The sequence below is a fragment of the Lagenorhynchus albirostris genome, chromosome 16 (genome assembly GCF_949774975.1).
Source record: "Lagenorhynchus albirostris chromosome 16, mLagAlb1.1, whole genome shotgun sequence".
Classification (NCBI taxonomy): Eukaryota; Metazoa; Chordata; class Mammalia; order Artiodactyla; family Delphinidae; genus Lagenorhynchus; species Lagenorhynchus albirostris.
Genome location: NC_083110.1, coordinates 5,906,337 through 5,923,575, shown reverse-complemented (window position 1 = coordinate 5,923,575; position 17,239 = coordinate 5,906,337).

Below are 17,239 nucleotides of genomic sequence, written 5' to 3'. Positions count from 1 at the left end.
GCGACTTTGCTGAGGTCCCAGACGGGCAGTAAGGCCACGGGGAACTCCGAGATCTTGGTGGTTCTGCATTCTGTAAGGCTGTGAAAATAATTCTGTGCACCATATGACTGGCCCAAGCCATGGGAACCCATCTGGCTTCAGCCCTAGAATAGTATTTTCCAAGTTTTAGCCATCTGTGGACCACCTTCTGATTTCCTTTTTTGCATCTTTGCATACCACCTTTACCAATTTATTTAGTATTTATGTATTTGAAGAATTACACTTATAAATTTACAGTTGATTTTAGATCTACCTTAATCGTAAGGAACATCTCAGAGTTACAGATTGGTTAAGTTATATTTTTTCTAACACACATCACAATAAATACAACTCTTAAAAAATTATTCATCTGTGTACCACCTAAAATCATTGCCTATGCTGCCCCTTAGCAAATGCTGCCCTAGTAACTACCGCATCTCTTCAAGGGAGACGTATCCCTTTGAACCATGTAAGAGATGGCCCTTTATAGATCTTTAGAACATGTAGGATTTATGTTATAAGACAAAAACCTCTGTGTATTCTCCTGCACCAGCACAGGATGATATTTTTGGCCACAGTGATCCTCATGGAATGCTTTTCTCTTTTTTCTGGAAAGAAAATAAATGCCTCCATTCTCAATGACCACTGAGGATAAGTAGTCAAGAGTGAGGAAACACTAAAGGACCCTTGCTGTAGCAGATGTAGGGATCTTTTTGTTGCTTCACATGCACTGGGCCAGGCTCGCATTAGAGCTATTTTTAGACTTTCGGGTTGACTTGCTGAATTTGGCCTCCTTTTCAACAGATCATATTAATGATCTGCAGATGGGTCCATAATTGATTCCTTTCCATCACCATTATTTCACACGCAGGCAAATGTACTCAATGTCTCCTTGGTGAATAGTTATGTAGTTTCTCAAACCTCTGCTAGGTCTGGGAACAGGTTTTCTCTTTGGCTTGGACATCAGAGGATAGACTATTCTAGAAGGATTTACTGAAGTGCTTGGATGCACATTCAGCGTCCTTGGCAGTTACACTGAGAATTCGGAGATCTTGGTGGCCATGCATTCAGTTACATGGAGATGCTGATAGGTATTATCTTGGTGTTTGGAGTAAAGAGCTGCATTACTGGATGACATTTAGAAACATTACCTCCACATATTAACATCTACTCACAAGCTCCATTATTCCAGGAGTAGCCAACCCTTTCCCCTCTCTTGGCCACATCTTGAAGGATAGCCATATGTCTGGGACGTCAAAGGCATTTTAATTTTACGTTCCACAGACTCTCCCTTAAGAGGCTCTCGTTTTCCCTTTGGCCCCCGTGTGAAACCTGGGACCAGTTTCCTCAGTGTGACAAGCACTAGTGGGAGTGGGGACTTAATATAAAACAACGGGAACATGAGTTTGCATACACAGCAATGCAAGGCACTGTCCATCCAGACCTCAGGGATCCACAGATGTTGCTGACATCCTTATAAAGAATTGCGGCCATCCTTACATGGCAGAGGAAGTGACCAAGTCAGCTGGGCATTACTCACTTACCTGATGCAGAGGATCAAGTGGAATGATGAAAAGAGAAGACAGAACTTTAGCCATGTTCATACTGCAAACAAACATCTGCCCATTTCCTGGTGAGTTACTCACTTACTCAAGTTGAGTAAATCTAAATCTTGCCAGTTAGACAGCTGGGATTTATCCATGTTCTCTCCAGCGTGCTGCATTATCCAGGGAGCCAACTTTTCCCTCTGCAGCAAGAGTCTCACTGTCACCCAGGATGCATGTGGCCACATCCTTTCCACATCAGATGCTTTGTACCAGGACACAAGGCAATATATGTGTTTATCCAGATCAAAGTGTAATTTGAAAGCTGAAGTTTCTGCATAAAATACTGTAACTTCATTTTCAGGTCAGACCAGTTTTACTATTATCATCTGCCCTTTGGGTTATTTGAGCTTCTATTCATCAATAAGATTACAGCAAGTTAGCTTTTTTAAAAAAACATTAAGGTAGGGCTTCCCTGGTGGCACAGTGGTTGGGAGTCCGCCTGCCGATGCAGGGGACACGGGTTCGTGCCCTGGTCTGGGAGGATCCCACATGCCGCGGAGTGGCTGGGCCCGTGAGCCATGGCCGCTGAGCCTGCGCGTCCGGAGCCTGTGCTCCGCAACGGGAGAGGCCACAGCAGTGAGAGGCCCGTGTACCGCAAAAAAAAAAAAAAAAAAAAATGAAGGTATAATTGACATACAACATTATATTCATTTCAGATATAATACATAACTTATTTGTTATGTATTTCATTCAAATATATAATGATTTGATACTAATATATATTGTGAAATGATCACCACGATAAGTCTAGTTAACGTCCGTCACCAGAGATAGTTACAGATTTTTTTCTTGGGATGAGAACTTTCGAGATCTACCCTCTCAGCAACTTCCGAATATTCAATATAGTGTTAGTAACTGTAGTTGCCACACTGTACATTACATCCCCAAGACTTACTTGTATCTTTTCATTCCCTTCACCCAAGACTTACCTTTATGATTTCCATGTATGGAGTTCAACAACAATATCAAACTCAGGGAATTTTGACTTTTGGAGTTAAGAACTCACGTTCCCAAATACGTTCTGGGATATCCCTTCAGAAAGGACCGAACCTCAGCTGCCTTACAATTCACTTGATCTCTTACCACATCTCCAAACCGACAGATTGGACAAAGCCCGTTAGTAATGAATCTCGCTGGCTTTGAGTTGAATAGATACATGGGAAATGGTGTCTGAGGTTGTTCTGGTCTGGGGGACAGGTCATCCTTGCTGGGGGACAGTTCACTGCTCCTTGGGGATGGTGCAGATGACATGCACGGAAGAGCCAGCCACTCTCCCTGCTTCTTTCTTGTGGCTTCCAAGCCCACTTCTGATGGTCTTGACTATTATAGAACCTTTTACCTAAGGAAATGCAGGGTCCACACCAAGAAACAAACAGTGATTTTCATTCATCCTGAATTAAACTATTGGGGTGCCCAACACTTAAGTATCAAGTGACTTTTGGACAGATGGCTATCAGAAAACCCTGTTTGCTCATCTTAATTCACTCCAGGCACCACCATCTCTAAAGTCCTACAACAAGACTAGGAAGTTCTCATCAGCTCTAGATGATGACATTTAATAGGCTAATATTTTGTGGTTTAGCCTAGTTAGGGGATTTCCAATCTCTGCCAATAAAGGAATGTTTTCTTCTTCTGGCGTATGATTTTGAGAGTTTACTGGCTTGAGAATGATAGTTCACCTGGGTTGGCACTAGTTAGGAGGAAAGAGGTGACGTGACAGTGGGGATGGAGTTTCATGACTGATTTATAAATGTTGAATGATACGCTCAATTCCTGTCAGTTATCCTTAAAAGATTTTTTAAAGCTCACAATTGGCTTCCGTTTATTTGAAATGGAAAGGGCATCCCTCTTTCTTCCACACCCATCCTTCCTTCCATCAGCTGTTGGAATTGAGTTTCTTAACTAACAAGGTGACTTGATGGTCCCCCCTCCCATGACATCAAATTTTGATTAAAGAATGTCTCATGCTGACCAAAGGTCTCCACCCCTAGTTGAACCTCACTGTCTCGGCAGGCCATTTCCTTTGTCATATGGGGGATAAAGGAGCTTAAGAATGGAGGAGGGAAATGCCCAAGGCCTCAGGGTTTGTGGATGCTTCCCTGGAAGGGGCTTTGCAGATGAGGGTCAGCATTGGTGTGTCTGAATAACTAACACCATCCGCCCATGTGAGCTCTTATTTTTCAAATATATGTAGATGGTTATAGTTAGCAAAACGCACATTTATTTATTTGAAAGCATACCTAAATTCATTATATACTTTGGTCATTATGTATTTTCTTAATCAAGAAATATTAAACATACAACCACTATTCTGCCATATTTGGGGGGTTTAGAAAGGGTCCCCAGATTAGAGAATATAGACATGCTAAGAAAGAGACCAACCGAGGCCAATAAGGTGATGACCCTTTAAACATCAGGCCCAGTGGAGCCGAGGCCTGCATCCTGGGTGGGGCTGCAGAGCAAAAGGACAGAAATAAGGATAGCTCATATCTAATGACACCTACAAACAGCCCACTCATCGAGGTCAGGGGCTTGGCCTCATGTTTATGAAATTCCCACTTCATTTTTTGATTTTTTTTATTAAACCATTTTAAAATTGAAGTACAGTTAATTTACAATGTTGTGTTAGTTTCACACGTGCAGCAAAGTGATTCCATTATACATATATATACATATTCTTTTTCAGATTCTTTTCCATTATAGGTCATTAAAGATACTGAATATAGTTCCCTGGGCTATACAGTAGGTCCTTGTTTATCTATTTTATATACAGCAGTGTGTATCTGTTAATCCCAAACTCCTAATTTATCTCCCCATACCCCAACAGTATTTCCTTTGGTATTTGTTGATTTTTAAAATGAGTTTTTACCTAAATTCATTGTCATGTTGCGTACACCCAGTCTGAGTGTGGATATTAGCCCAATAGAAATGGAGGCACTGACTTATTTAGTGCCCCTGGCTTTCTGGGGGGAAAAGAGTGATACTACCTAGTGCGATGGCAGGAAGGGACCCCCCCCCCATGGCCCTTCTCTGGACCAGGGAGGAGGCCCTGTTGGGGTCTGGGCACCCCTACATGTTTCCCAGGGGGGTGAGGCCCTCACAGCACCCTCTCGCCTGTCACCTGGGACCCTCCCTCTCTGGCATGTAGTTTCATGTTCCATTTTCTCTGCTTTGTGCATCCAGGGCCGTGTCTGCCTGGATCCAGCACGGGACATATTTGTTGAATGAATAAATCAGTGCGTGGATGAATGCATGAATGGCTGGGTGTGACTTCGACTTTACAATTTAGAGATTGAAAACATTTGAAGGGGATTTCAAAAGTCCAGATCACTATTTATGAAATATGCCTTTCATTTCTTTCTTCCTTTTTCTTTTTTTTTTTTTTTTGCCCGCATGGATTTCTAGAAGGTCAGAGTGTTAAATGAAAAATCCTGTTTTTCCCCTTGATAATAGAGACAACACACGCTCATTGTAAAAAAATTAATTGCATAAAAGAAAAGGGAAAAGCTGACCGTCCTTCATAATCACACTGCCTAGAGCACGCGTTTCTACACTTTGTTAGGTGTGTCCCGTGCGGTCTCCACGGAGCCCTCAGACCTTCTCCGCCCTTCTCCGCCCTGCTGTGTGCCCAGGAGGCTGGCCCATCATGGCAGAACCCAGGCTCCTTTGCACTCCCCACCCTGGCATCCTGTTATATTCAGCCAGTAGGAGGCAGAGAAGTCAGGACGCCGCTCCTTTCCTACGATTTCCCAGGGGTCTTCCGTCCTTGCTGATCTCACATTCTACTTCCGGCCCCTCCGGCGAGGGGCCCGGGACATGCCGTCCCCCTCCTCGTTCCTCCGGCACTTGGGGCCATAAGGACTTCCCAGCAGGGCTAGTCTGGGTGTCACCGTCCCGGCGGCTCACTTAACTCTGCCCACAGCCCTTGACGAGGACCCTGCACTAAAGCTCACGGGATGCATCGTGCTTCCTGCCGGGACCCAGACTGAAACAATACGCACCTATAGTTACAGAACTGGTACCATGCTATCCATTCTACCAGCTTTTTTGAAGTTAATACTCGCTTAGAGGAATCTTTTAAAGCCGGTAGATCTAATTACACTTCCTCATGACTCTACTTGATAAGGTTTTCCATAGGGTTTAATTGAAACCCACAAAGATTTATTGAGCGCCTACCCTGTGCAAGATATAATAGTCCCTGCCTTTGAAGGGCGTACAGTGCTATGTGGGCTTTAAGACATATGTGGAAATAACTGGGCAGAAGATAAGAGGTGTCATAAAGGCGATAAGTAAGAGCTTTAAAAGTTCCAAGGAGACAGATTGTAGGGCATTAGAAAGACTTCCTGGAGGAAGGAGTATCTAGGATATGCCAGGGGGTAAAGCCTTAAACCAAGGGGAGCTGGGAGCCTGGCAGACATCTCGGGCAGAGAGGATGGCAAGAGCCAGTGCCTTAAGCTGAGAACTTATGGGAGTTTCTTGAGCAGTGAAGAGTCTGGTAGAGCTGAGCAGAATGGAATGTTCTCGCAGGGCATTTTACTCATCTCCCCTTTAAAGCAGTTGCCTGGAATAATATCATTTTTCTGTCTCCCCTCTGGAATTCCTTGAGGCCAGGGATGGTTCCTTCACATCCTTTTATAAACATCGCACGTAGCATAGGGGAGGGATTCCAATGAAAGTTTGTTGAGTGGATTTGAACGGACACCCTCTGATGGGAATGGAAATTCGCTGTCAGATCGTGGTGGGTCTTGAGGGCCAGGCTGAGTGGTTTGTGGGAAATTCTCTGGACCTGACTCCTTCTGTTCATGTGCTCTCTCTCCTTTAGGTTTAAATGGAATCACAGATATAAAAATGCTTTGTGGGCAGGACACGAGCTTCTGAGATGATGGGTCCCATTTTCTCATCTTCATTCTCCTAACCGTGGGTCAGGGTAGGAAGCCCAGCCCCTCCTCATGGCAATGAGTTGGGAAGAAAATCTCAGATGCTTCTGGCTTCCTGGCTCATGTTAGCTGGGGAAACGGACGGCAACTGGTTCTGCAGAACCAGGTCGGTCTTTGAAACAGAGAGCAAAACAAGAGCTGAGTTTGGCTCTTCTCCCAATATTAAACGTTCAGAGAGTCGCTCTTTTCCTGCTACCCCGCGCCCTTCTCCTCTGGCCAGCCAGAGAGCCGCACCTCCTGCCCCAGAGCACTTCCTTTCTCACTCATCCTTCACATCCTGCCTGTTTTCTTCTGCTTGGTGGTTGAGGGCGTCGACTGCGGGGTAAGGGAATAGGACAGAGTTTGGGATACTTGTACAGCGCTTGTGTACTTCGTAACAACGTGTAGTTGATGGTGTTTTAGCAGCAACGCCACCAGTTAACAACACAGAGGCGAAATGGACACAGCTGGGCACGAACGTGAACTCCACCATGCACCGACCGTGGGTGACTTTGCTACTAGGCAGTTTAGAACATCTACCCTCATAGAGTTGTGCAAATGAGGGAGGGACAGGGCAAGTGGAAGCATATACCTTGGTACAGGGGCCGTATTTTATCCTTCTTCTCCCTCCACGCAAGTACTCCATTTGTTTATTCCAAACTTCCCAAGGAAATACATGTATATTTCTTTGTGAGTGATTATCTATTCACATCACATGCAGTGCAAATTCTGGCAGAAGTGTGTAGCGCTTTTCATCCCCCATCCTAAAAAAAAGAAAAGAAAAAATAATTTTTTTAATCAAAAAGAAAGATGAACCTCTGGCCTCCATGTCTGAAGCCAGTTGTCCTGTTAGCCCATGAATCACGAAATGCACGATGTATACACACATGACCCCCTGCCTGAAGTATACAGGACGCTTTTCAGAGAGGAGAGGTGCTTCGAGGGAAACCCATTTGCACTGATGGGACCTCAGGGTGTCCTGTTACGTTGGTCTTATAGGCATCCAGGCAAACCTGTTGACTGGTGAAAATACAGATTCTAAATACTGTTTACTCGGGGGTAATCTGTCATTCCTTTCCCAGCTCCAATAACCATAAACTCTTACAAAGTGCTTTATAAACACTCATTAGAGTATTACAAAAGTCCTTTGAGCACCACGTAATTACCTCCACTTGGCAGTTGAGTAAACTGAGTCACAAAAGTTGAAAGAGCTACTCAAAGCTGTGCCAGGAACAAAGGCAGGGCTGGGCCAGAGCTCAGACTTCCTGGTTCCCGTCTGCTGAGCGGTTTCCTGGGATGTGCTGGGATGGCGCACGCCCAGGCTCCTGACCACCCAAGGTCCTGCAGTGCCACTGGCTCCCGCCCCTCCCCGTTGGCAACTCTTTACTCAAGCCCATTGCCTGGGATCGGCTGAGGTCCCCTGAGCTCCCGAGACACCACCATCCAAGGGGCAAAAGGTTCCACTTTGAAAAGGCAGTCAGAACACGCACCCAACACCACCCAGACCCTTTCCTCCCCAGCAGCCTCTTCTCACCTGTGCTCTAATCCTGCTTCCCAGGACGCACAGACGGAGGGGCTTATAGAACAGTAAGATGTTGGTTTTCTGCTCTTCCATGTATTGATCGGCTGAAAGGGGCCAGCATTAGCTGGGTCTGGTGAACATTCACCGGTTTTTAGCTGCCTTGCCCTGGAACCCACTTTCTGATATTTGGGCTCCACCATCGACCCGGGAAACAGAAAACGCTGGCTACTTGCTTTCCTAGACCTCTGGCAGCAGGGTACCGGCACATGAACCAAGCCTGCCTGGGACCCTGAGTGGGAACTGGGGACAGCACAGGGGCTTCGTAGACTTCACTGGGGTGGGTGGGATGCGTGGAGGTCCAAGCCTCCAGCATCTGTCACCGGTGGTGCTGAGATGCCAATGGGACCTCCAGGGTCCTGAGGAGTCCCCTTTGTCACCAGATTGCCACCGTGTCTGACCTTGACCACCAGCTGACTCGCTGGTGTACTCTGCCTCCTGCTCATTTCTGGAAACTTCTGGATAGATTTGTGAGTTACCAGTGATCCTTCAATGAATTCCTTTCCTGGTGAAGTTAACTAGAGTCGAGAGTTTTGTCTGTTTGTCTCTTAATGTGTACAAGACGGGGCGTGAGCGAGGTTTCCCTTTTTCTTTCTCCCTCATCGTATTATTGAAAGATGAATTCCAGGATCTGGGATTTGACTACTGATAAAGCAGAGGCAGTAAGTATGCCGTGATATAGATGAGCTTAAAGGTCAGGAGTTCATTCTCCGACAGCCCCGATCCCACGTGAACACAGTCAGTTGGCACACTGCCATCATGTCCCACTGTGACCACTCTTCCCTTCATCACCGTAAGCGGCATCGTCACTGGCGTTACTGTCCCAGGCCCTATTAATCATCACGGTCATGACCAAGACAGCATCCGCCTGTACTCACCTCCCGTCTCCCCTAGTCTCCTCTCAACAGGTTGTTCCCCATCCAAGGTCCCATCCAAGCTTGGATGTAGAGTTGGGGCAGCAGTGAGTGGAGAGGGAAGGTCACGACTGCCCCAGAGCCCTGCATGCTTTTGTCTTTCACACTATTTGGGGATGGTGGTGCTGTCCAGGGCATCTGGAAGTCTTGGAAAGCAGTGTTTTTACCTGTGGCAGTGCCAGTGGGCAAAAAGCCTCCTATAAACACTTAGAGGAAGATAATATAACAAAACCTAATATTTGTTGAGTGTTTATTATGCAAAATCTTCCTAATATCCCTTTGAGGAAGGTGTTATTATTATCCCTAAATTAAATATGAGGCAGCTGAAGCGCAGAGAGGTTAAATGACTCTCCCAGGGTCACCCTGTTCCAGGTGGTGACGACCGTCTGGTGCTCGTTGCCAAGAGCTACGGTACCTTGTGTAGGTGCCTGGCTGCCAAAGCTAACTCATCTCAACTCCATGGAAAGATTATAAAAAAATATAGCTTTCCAGGGTCCACACCCAGAGAGTGTAATTCAGTAAATCTTGGGAGGATGAGGGTGGAGGCTTGGAGACTGAGTTGCAAACAAGCATCCCAAATGATTCTGAGGGAGTCTGTCCATGGACAGGTATTTGGGAGCCATCGGCGGATACAAGTGCACAGACAGCCTCTCCCCTTTCGGTGCGCTTGGCAGAGAACGTCTCCTGACCACTGTGCTCTTTCCCGACTTGGCCCCGGAATCCTCCTCCGTGCAGGTCGTGACCATCAGCCATTTGGAGGTGGCATCAGGACAAAACCAATTTGTCCTCCGCAGCCCAGAGTATCCAGGAAGGGAACTGGAGAAGTCTTATGCCAGGCCACTAACGCAACAAAGGAGGAGAATGACGGGGTGTTTCTGTGCCTCGGGTTCCTTTCTACTGTGTCAGGGGGTGATGGTTCGAGAATTTTTATTTTTTAGCCCGAAGAGGGTGGATTCTTATCTCTAAATTGCTCTACTAGTTAAGGTAAAGCAAGCTATTTTAACATTTTATGACATTTTATAACATAACTGTCACTGAAACTGTTCCAAGTTCAATTTTTTTTTTTTTTTTTAGCCATCCATGTGATACCAGTTTCTGCCCCATGAACTAGAATAGCTTGCACATGTTAGGATGACTCTAAACACCAAATCAGTTGTGTTCGGTCTGTGGCAGGACATGGGGAAGGGGTTCTGTTCCACCCAGGCCTTCAGAATCCAGGCTGGTGGAGCCTCAGCCATCCTCAAGATGTGGCTTCCAAGATCAGTCACTTAGGTATTCACATCCAGGAGACTGACGGTAAAAGACAAAAGACAATGGAGAAATGCCCACTGGTCAAAAGTCACATTGGCCACAACCCAGTCACGTGGCTTTACTTAACTGCAAGGGAGGCTGGGAAATCCAGTCCAGCTTGCCCAGGAGGAACGGGATGCCGGGTTAGGTGAGCAGCTAGCCAGAGTTCCCCTGTGAGCCAGGAGGGGCTGTGGGCACCCCAGGAGGGAGCAATGGGGCACCACGGCATCCAGAGTGGGTGCAGCTTGGGCCAGTGGTATCTCATTTTGTAACTCCTGAGTCGTTCCCCTATTGGGCAATTAAAATACATTCAAGGGGACAATTTTCAAATTTTAAATAGTAAAATAACAAGAACAATGAGTACTGTAGAATTTTCTCCATCATCATCTTAACAATCTCGTGTCTTTTTTTTTTTTTTGAGTTCTTTGTATTTATGATTTTAGAAATGCCTGTCTGGCTCATCTCACAGTTTTGTCCGTTAGTGTTCGTCCCCCAGCCTGCTTCCTTGATCTCTAAGGGATTGGACTTGTTCTTTTTTTTTTTTTGGTTGCACCGCACAGCTTGCAGGACCTTCGTTCCCTGACCAGGGATTGAACCCAGGCCCTTGGCAGTAAAAGCGTGGCGTCCCGACCACTGAACTGCCAGGGATTTCCCCTTGATCTCTAAGGCAAATCTTACTGAATCTGTCTCTGGCCTTCTCCATATTCTGAGGTGAAGACTGGAGGGATGAATTAAAGTTTCTGGCCTCTGAGTAAAAATGGTGGCCTGGGTCCTTTGTCTCAGAAGTGAGCATCCCTGGTCATTAAAGGGAAGGCTGTGGGATCAGACCTCAGCACCTCACCCTCCAGCGGGGGTCCTTCCAGATACATTCACCTCCTTACACCTCGTTGTCCCAATTTACACAGGAAGATAATAATACAAACCTCGCGGGACTGTGGTGAGAAGTAGGGGAGGTGGCCCCCGATGTACAGGAAGCGTGAAAACTGATCTGTGCTGTTATTGTTATGTTTAACTCCAGAGGCCGTGAGCCACCCTCTGGATCTGTGTTGTGTGGGTAGAATTTACATCGTTGGCTCAGAATCATTGACACTCAGAAAAAAGGTGTGGTCCGGGGTGCCCTCCCACCAGCCCACCACAGAACGCGCCCTTGAAACAAACCCTGCACGTTCGCCAGCCCTCGCCCAGCCGTGACTCAGTTTCCCCACCAATTAAAGGGGGCAACAAAGACAGTTCTAAGCTTTTGGGTAAGACACGTTGAGAACCTTGGAATAAAGATGGCAGTTAATATGAGTTCAAAGCATCACGTGATGATTTTATTGGCCCTTTTATTCCTGAGACCTTTCTGTTTGCTTGGCTTACAAACCCAAGCCAGAGCCATAAAATCACTTTTATGTGAGCGCCTTTCACACACATTGTGTACCAACTGCACCTTTCAGATAACGTGGAAGGTGCTCAGGAGGACGGGGTGGAGCCTTTCAGAACAAGGACACCAGCTGGATGGGAGCCATTACGACACACCGTCACCCAGGCTGTCGGTGGTCGAGCTTTTTAGCCGCCCACATGGCCAGCTTCCGCCCCATGGAGTGGATTAGCTGACACGTGTTTGATCTGTCAGTTAGGATGGCCCAAACACCAAAGCAATTGTGTTTCTCGACCCATTGTCCTTTCCTGTGGGGTCAGAGTCCATATCTCATCACTGCTCTTTCTAGAGTCCCGTGACCTGAAACCACAGGATTAAAAGATCTCAAGTTGGAAAAGACCCTAGAGGTTGGTCGGCGGGTGTAACTGTTCACCCAAGGTGGGAGTCCCTGTCACGGCATCCCAGGCAAGTGGTGGCACGGTCTTTGCTCGCAAACATGGGACCCACCCTCCCTGTGTTGGGAGACTTCCCATCTATCGTTGGATGGATCTGGTTGTAAAATGCCCTTCCTTAAGGCAAACAGACACGTTGGCTGTTCTCAGGTGAGTCCAGGATGGACTGGTTCCCCAGCTGGCCATGGAAGACACAGGAAAGGCTGAGAAAGATTTTAAGCCCCTGGGCAGGAACAAAAGCAGTGCAGGGTCCAAGGGGCAGTTCCAGCCAGGTTCTTCCTGTACTCAGTTCCTGTACGATGCCTAGGGTTAATTTATAGGGATGGAATCTTCAGGGGCAGTGTCTATGTTGCTGTTCTGATTCTGAGCCTCCCACTCTTCGTCTAGAAAAGGAACGGCAGGCCCCCATGTTATGCAAGAACAAGGGAAGCCCCTTCAGCATCTGTCCACACTAGCAGGAGTTTAAAGTGAATGATCTCGTTCTCAAATCCACTGCGTCCATCATCTCTTCGGTTGCCATTCAACAAAAGCCCGTTGTGTAAACAGCCCTGCTGGACTGAAGGGAATTTAGATCCTTCTGCTTGAGAAACTTACAAACTCCTTAGGCAGATGGGAAATTTTACCTGGACAGGATCCCTGTATACCTCACCCCCAGGAAGTCCCATCTCAGGGTATTAGAGGAGAACAGAGGTTGTAGAGGTCTCTATTCTTCTTCTCTCCTTTAGTCTTTGGGTGTCATACACACATACACACACAAACCAGAACAACTTCCTTTTGCCTGGCAGCTCCCTCACCCCGCAGACAAAGAGAGTGAGGGGAGCTGTGAGCAGACGTTGGGGTGCAAGACAGGCAGCCTGACACTGAGGGGGGTCCAGCCAGGGAGAGTGGGTTCTGAGGTGAGATAGTGGCAAACCACCTGGGTCTGGCTTTGTAGGGAGCCCATGATAAACGCTCTGTAAGTTGCTATGGAATAAATGAATAAGTGAATGAGTGTGAATGTATCCGGAACCCGCCCAATGTCTATACATGGTCCCAAAGTCCAGTAATAACTCAACTCCATTCTCGTCCTTCAGTGCAGAATGCTTTTGTCTAGATGGTTCAGTGAAGGGGACTTTTAAAACCACACTATTTTAGAGACAACTCTTGCCATCTGTCAGCCCTGGGTATAACATCAGACCCTTTTCCTGAAAGAGATTTTAGGGAGCAGAAGATTCTAGAACCAAGGTCTTGTGGGATTCTCTCTCTTATAATCTCTCAACAAAGATAGGCAGAGGAATTTATTATTATCCGTTTAAATCGATCCGTGTCCAAGAAAATCCAGCAGTGAGTGTGCTAATGTTTGGGTAGTTCCTTTTAACATGAGCCCAAAGCACTTGGGGAAAATGTTCTATTCATAGTGTCCAAGTGAGGCAAGCGGACGTCAAGAATTATTGTTCCATTTAACAGATGGAAAATCTGAGGCCCTCATTCACGGAGCAAGTCGAGAACACAGCTCAGCAGAGAAGCCATCTCTCTCTGCCCGGTACAAGTAGCTGAGTTACCATACGAGTGTCTGCTATCACATGCTCTTGGGACATGCCTTCCTGAAGTCAGCTTTCCCTGGTCTGTGCCCCTCCAGGAGCCAGATGGAGGGGGTGGGTCCAAAGACACCTATACCATCGCCCATGTCTTTCTAAATGTCTGGGAGGGGAGGAGGGGCGGGTGTCCCTCCACTGGGCATTTGCTCCAACACTGCCCAGAACCTCTTGAGCATCCACGTTTATCACACACTCTTCATCTTTGCTGTCATCCTTGGGGCCACCAACTCATACCTCACCTTACCCAGTGAGTCCTGCACCCAGCTCACTCTTCCCGCCCTGTCTCCTGGCTGACAGCAATTCCACTCTGGCTCTACACGAGACTTAGCCTTTAAAAAAATACACATGCTTGTGTGCTGCACGCAGACATTTTTTTGGTGGTGATGATGGGGTAGCTGGGACTTGTCTGTGCAAGGCAAGGGTTTTGCCCCCTGCGTCCTCCTGTTTCCTGGCCCAGGCCTGCTGTGAAAGCACTCATGGGCACCAGGACCTGGTGCCACAACCTGGCTGCAAGAAACAGGCTAACGCTGCTTTTCTCCAGGGCAGCAAACAGACAGCCTCTCCTCCAGGAGAGGCCTCTCGGTGTGGGCCTCCTGGACGCCCTGGCTTTCTCTAATTGCGGGGTGCCCGGGCTCCTTTTCTTCTCCCCAAAGAGGCCCAAAGAAGAAGTCATACAGAGGACAAGCTAGGCTGTGAGAGGCGGGAGGAAAATAGCCAATAAAACCGGCTTTATTTATAATGTTCCCGTGTTTGTTATTTTGTTATCCCTACTCTGTTTCCTCAGAGCAATGTAACAAGGAAAAGGATTTAAAAAAAAAAAAAAATCCCCCTGCTGTAAGTATGCATGAACTTATGGCCTCACTCTGCTGCCTCGCCTCCTCTTTCCACACCAGGATCGCCTGTGAATTCCTCTCCCAAACTGAGTGTTTTCCATCCTAACTTTTATGGCATTTCCCTCAATTAATGGTTAACGTAGTCCTTTTCTCCCCCTGCCTGCACTATCAAAGAGTGCTTGGAATAACTATTAACTCTCTGGTTAACAGAAAGAAACATGTTAATCATCTACAAGCCCTTGGGTAGGAATATTATTCTTTGTAACCTTCTCCCAACGGCAGGAGAGCCCCTTGTTCGCCAGCAGCTGACCTTCAACCACACCTGGGTCTGGAAGCTTGCAAAACCCCGACGGGAATCGTGTTACAAGGGCTTATGAGTAAAGCCAAGTCATAAAGCCCTGAGCAGGGAATGACGCTGATGCTCCGCCATCCAGGGAGGGCGCCTTTCAATCCAGCTACCCTCCTTCCAGGACCCTATGAAGAGACCACGCTGCACCTCTTTAAAAAAAAGTTGTTTTGCTCGTGAGGGCTAATCAGTTCCTTGTTGTACATTCTTTGTTGCTGGGAGACTCGGCGTGGGTGTACAGGCTGTTCTTCCTTGGAGCCATAGTTCAGAAGTGCTTCTGACCCAAACACACACGTGTTGTAATCCTGCCCTCCCTTGCGTGGTGCTGGGGGGCAACTGGGAAGCGTAGATCCCCAAGCCAGACCCAGATGCTGGGAGGGTGGACCTCCTTCTGAAGTTAGGTAGGCGGTGCCTTTGCGGGGGTGGGGGGCGGGGAGAGGGGCAGGAAGGGGAACCGAGGGATGCTCTGGGCGCCCCCTCCTCAGCCCTAAGAGAAGGGCGGGAGCAGATGAGACCAGCTTAACAAGTGGAGCGTGATGTGTGCCCAAGGGGTAGAGAGCTATCTTGGAGAAAGCGCCCCCTTCATTCATTCACAACGCCGGCATCTGTTGCAGAGAGGGGAGGCCAGGGGGAAAGGAAGGCTGCTCTCCACATCCTTGCTGAGTTAGGCTTGCTTTTCTCCCTGCGACACCCCGCCCCCTCTCCTTAAATAAGACCTGGGAGCAGGGGAGAGGCCGTTCTGCCCAGAGAGGACGCAGGCACCGGCCGACTTCTTAAAAAAGACGGGGTCTTGGCCAGCGCGCGCTGTGGGCCACATGGTCCTGTGCGCTCCTGATTACTGTCAGCGCTGCGCTCCCGGCCCCGCCGCCCAGGCCTCCTCCCTGGCCGGCCTCGAGGCTGCCCCCTGCGCCTGCCCCCGCGCTCGGATCCAAACATTTCCACATTAGGCTGCTTTGCCGCCGGGTTCCCCGCCTCCAGCAGTGACCTCCGGTGACCTCCGCGCCGGGCTCCTCGCCAAGCCCCCCATCACAGGTGCACTCGCTGTTTTCTGGGTCACCCTTGTGATCGGGTGTCCAGGCACTTGGCAGAATTTAGCGAACGATCCTCGGTGCTTTGTATCATCTTGACGCTGTTTGCACAGACACCCTTGGGGACGCGTGAGAGGAGCCGGTGCCTCTCATTCACGCGCTGGTTATAGCGCCCAGCGAGGCGTGCTGACCCCTCCAATGGGCTGGATGACCTGACCTCCCTGTGCATCCCTAGCCCTCTCCCTCTCAGCTGCTCTGACTTCTCTTTTGGACTCAATCGGAGCAGAGCAGAAGCGATGCATCCTTCTACACACACACCCACAGCGAGAGAGTTGCGCAGCCATATATGGTAGCCACCGGCGTGTGTAGCTCTGGAGCGGTGGAAACAGGGCTGCTCCTAACTGAGATGTGCTGTGATTTTAAGTCACACACCGGATCTCGAGGACTTATGTGACAAGAGAACGTAACATATCACACATGTCGACGTGATCACATTTTGGAAAAAGTGGGTTAAATAAAATACGTTTTTAAAGTGAATTGTACCTGTTTCTTGTCACCTCTGTTAATGTGGCTACTAAAAAATGCCACACATGAGACCCGCATTATATTGGGGTTGGACTGCACTGCTCTCGACCATCCCGCTGTGGATGGTTCCTTCCATGCTTAACTAATAGCCTGTATTTCCCTGACAGCTGGGTGGCTGCAGGCTCTGTACCTACTGCACCCTTCCTGCCTCCTCCTTCCTGCCTTCCTGCAGAACTTGTAGCCATAGTCCTGGATCCAGGCCTAGAGGTGGCCTCTCGATGGGGCGGCCGCCGGCTGCACGGCCATCCCTGCCTCTGTGTTCTCAGTCTGCTCGGCTGTCACTAGGCCCTGCTCTCCTCCAGGGCAGCCTCTGTGCCCAGGGTCCCTGGCAAACATCACGTGAACACACGTGTGGTGTAACCCAGAGGTTGGTGAGCGGCCCTAAGGGGCGGAGTAGTCAAGAATCCGGCTGTATTTATTTTTCCATTCTGAGGAGGCAAAAACTGATTAGCCTAAGTCACAACACTTTGGTTGCAGTTCTTAGCGCTTGAAGGAAAGTGCCAACCAAGGCTGGCCTTCAGACCCGCTTGGAGCTCATTGTTTAGAAATTCTTATCTTATTAAGAATGCGAGCATTTTAAATCAAGTAAAAGTCAGGTATCACGATTTCATTTATTCTATGCGAAATGTTCATGGAAAGTCAAAATGTTATGAGGTGGAAATGTCACCTTCAGAGACTGCCCTGTCTAATATGGTACATGGGAAACTTGAACAGCAGACCATGGACTTTGAAGA